Raw genomic sequence first — 4063 nt, forward strand, 5'->3', positions numbered from 1 at the left:
CCGGAAATTCAGAATACATTAGCTATTTAATTGTTCTCTTGACACTTCAAACTTTGACATGAGTCTGTGTGTCGAATTTCTAAAATATCGTCGCTGTAGAATGATAAACTCGTATGCCCAGAGAACCAATCATTACAGGAAACGAAAAAAATGTTTCATTTCGTCAATGTTCGTTAAAATATTGTGTTTTTGTCCATAGTTTTAGATGGTAAAAAGGACTTATTTATTAATGACATAAATAAGTCCTTACTTCATGATTATACCAGTTAAATGACATAAGAGTCTATGAATAAAAAATAAATGTTTTCTTGACATACGATTCTACAGTGACGATATATTGATGTTCTTATGTATGTGTAAAACGTACTGAATACATTAGCCGAAAGTCGAAATATAGAAATAAGCCGTTAGGTTTTTTTTTAAAAGGGAGTTACAAAATGGGCCGTTTTTAATCACCTCGGATGAAACAGACTTCTCTCGTGATATTCCAGCCATCTCTGACAAGCATTGGAGTAGACGACTGCGTAAATGGTATACGTAATAGAACGCTGTGGCTAAAATGGCCTGGAAGTCCGTGATTCGGAATTCCAACTGAAATAAGGCAAACTCATGTTAAAATAATGTTCAATGGTAATCAATATATTAAAGAAAAAAACATTTATAGTAGCCGATGTCATCCAGTTAAATTAATTTATAATTTTTGTATTCCTACACTTAACTTAAATGATATTAAAAACAGATATTATTCTACAAATATATCCAAAAATGGTAAAATGAAATAACACATATAAAGATATGTAACATACTCAATTATTAAACAATTAATAAAATTATCTAATAGTACTTCGACAGGTATATACGAGTATTATTATTGGTTATGGCTCACGCAATCCTTTGTTAGTACACTGCGACTGACAAAATAATCGACCTTCTCTGGCATCATAGGATTTTTATACCTGTATTTTTTCGTTCTATTTTGAATAATCTGTGAACACGCCTCACAAACTTATTTCAACGACAATTGAAACGAAATATTGCGCAAACAATATAGATTTATTCAAAAATATAAACCACAATAATTAATTATACAATTTCAAATAATTTTGTGGTATCCTCTGTAGCGTTAGTAATTCGAATCTTCCAATATGGTGGAATTAATTATCATTTGCGAATAAATTCGTTTGTTACATCTATATACAATAACAAATAATAGCGTTTGTGGAATTCTAATTTTATTTACAAAATTTAAAACAATAGATAACGAGTTTATATGTTTATAAAAAAATCAGTGGCGCTACAACCTTTAGGTCTTTAGGATTTCTGAATCTGTTTCATGATCATTTGTAAATCTAATAGGCAAGTAGGTGATCAGCCTCCAGTGCCTGATGTTTTCGATGAAAGAAAGTCTATTGGTGCACAGCCGGTGATCGAACCTACGACCTCAGGTATGAGAGTCGCACGCTGAAGTCACTAGTCGAACACTGCTCATATGTTTATAATAGTTTAAGATTATTTTCAATACGTTTTAATTAATTATTAAGATCGTAGTAACTGGTCAAGTTTTGTACAGTTTTTTTAGGTTACGGGACAGGAGGCTCACCTGATGTTTACCTCCATACGGAAACTTATACTACCAGAAGGCTCGCGAATTCCTAGCGGGATTGTAATACGAATTAATATTCTTACTCATAAATCATAGAGAAAGACTTTTGAGAAAGGTTTAGGTGTATTAGGGTAAATCTCATTGCTTGTGGCGGCTTCCATGCGTCGGGTTGTCTCTCTATGACGAGGGGGCCGATGGCTGGCCATGCGTCATACTCGGGTGCGGGTGCTACTTGTGGTGACTGGTCGAACTTGAATTCGTGTATGCGGTGAGGTTAGTAGTTTCGACTATGTATTTGCGTGTTGTTCCCACGAGAATGTAAGTGCGTGCTCCTATTTCACCATGCCTCCTGCTGATAGAGGACAAATCTTTGTTTTTAATTTATTTTTTTATTTAACATCGATAACTGCCAGTACAGCGCTGTTGCAAAATTAATTCTTGTGATCTTTTGTACAAACTCTAATAACATGTTATTAAGAACGTTACAAGTTAATGTACCGTTGTTTTCGGCTTGGTACACATTATTAATTGAATTTAATAATAACATAAGTAAAAATAGTTTAATTACTGTTACGTGTTTACTAGAATATACTATAGAAAATCGTAACACGTGCACAATAATATTATCAGCTAAAACTTCGCGGATGGGATTTGTGTGATCCAAAATTTATCCGTTTTTCACGCTTTTCGCTACGAGATAAGTTCCAAGGTAAGCTTTAATATTTATCGTTTTCTCTTTGCTCCGTATTCTGCTGCAAACCACTGAAATGTATTGCTGTCTTGATAATGTGTTGTAAATCTTCTTGAAGTTGCCAAGTTTCAAAGCTATATATGAAGAAAATTGGCGTTGCGATGCATACCGCTAGAGATTATCATCATGTTTTTACGCTGATAGTAATCTCAGCGCCTAAAATCGTCTTTTTCGTAAAAGTATACAATAAACGGACGCACAAATGTCATCTAATGAAATCTATGAATAAATATTTGATTTTATGGACTAAGCAGCCTGTGTAGCTATATATAATATTGAAGCTTAACAATGCCTTTACTTCGTAAATAAATAAATAAATAATCGTTTAATACATTTAATTCTCTTGGTTGTACAAGACCATTCAATACAAAACAAATATTATTATTACTTTTTGGCACATTTCGGACTTGGTTCTTTTTAAAAAGGTTCATACGTAATAATGACTATGTTTACATTTTAACTAAGCAATAGTAATAATCATCTCTAAAACACAATTCAAACAAATGCAGATATAATACTGTCCACTTGTATTGTATTTCTTAAAAATTATAATTATTTTTCATGTTTTTTATTTACTATATACTTTTACACATAAATCTTTCAAGACTTCTTTACTGTTAGTTTTAGTAGTACTTTAGTAGTACTGTTAGTTTTTACTAATATAATTTTTTCTACCATTATAGTTATTTACATTATTTTTCCTTTTTTTACGTCTGAGGCGCAAACTAACCGTTGTGGTTTCTGTCAGAATGACGAACACGTCTGCTCCACAGCATAATGCTCAGCCAGGGCTAGATACAACCACAACACACACACATTAGACAATTAAAAAATACCCTGTTTCTTAAAAAAAATTTGGTACTTTTCTTTCTTTATTTGATTATTATTATTATTATTTTGTTTGTTTCTCTGCGTGTTTCGTTAGTAATAAATGTTATATCTATGTCTACGTACTTGAACTCACATTTTGTACCCATTCAGTATTGTGTATATTTAAATTATCGAATTCTCTTGCTAACTAACTCAGGATTCGGGTAGGTAGTACGTTTTAATCAAAATCCCTTACATAATTGCAGGTATGACGAACAAATAGCTAGCTTGGCTTAATTTTTCCGACCACAAATTTTGAAGCGTGCTTCGTAATTGGTGCATTTCACTTCTTATGGTAAGAGTCAGTTCTTATTCAGAGTCAAGAATTAGCTCTAGAACTCCAAGTAATGCCTCACATAAGTGAGTTTAATATGTGAAGCGATTTTTTCGAAAAAACTCGGTTGTCTGTAAAGCCGGTTTACTGACGATAGTTGAACGTGACAACATCATAAGAAAATACTGATGGAATGGTTGCATTTAAAAAAAAAAATTATATCAAATAAATTGTTTGATAGATATTTTGTATGGATATAGAGAAGGAGGTAAATGGAAATCACAATTTAATTGATCAAGTTACAATTCTTTGTACGCATAAATACAATTATGTCAATTTTTTAACGAAAAAACGCTGCCGAACGCGGAGGCCGATTGTGCCTCTTTGTCGCTCGTGCCGCGCTCTCGCTTGCACTTCAAGCCTTAAATGGAATACCTCAGAGCGAGGTAACGCCGCATGCGTCATGTTTTTTTGTGCGTGCAGCCGGCTCCATCGAATTATAAGACGTTGTCACGTCAAAAAAGTACACTGGACATGCAATGTATAAATTAGACTGAAGATGCAT

This window comes from Pieris napi, chromosome 10 (genome assembly GCF_905475465.1).
Source record: "Pieris napi chromosome 10, ilPieNapi1.2, whole genome shotgun sequence".
In the NCBI taxonomy this organism is placed as follows: domain Eukaryota; kingdom Metazoa; phylum Arthropoda; class Insecta; order Lepidoptera; family Pieridae; genus Pieris; species Pieris napi.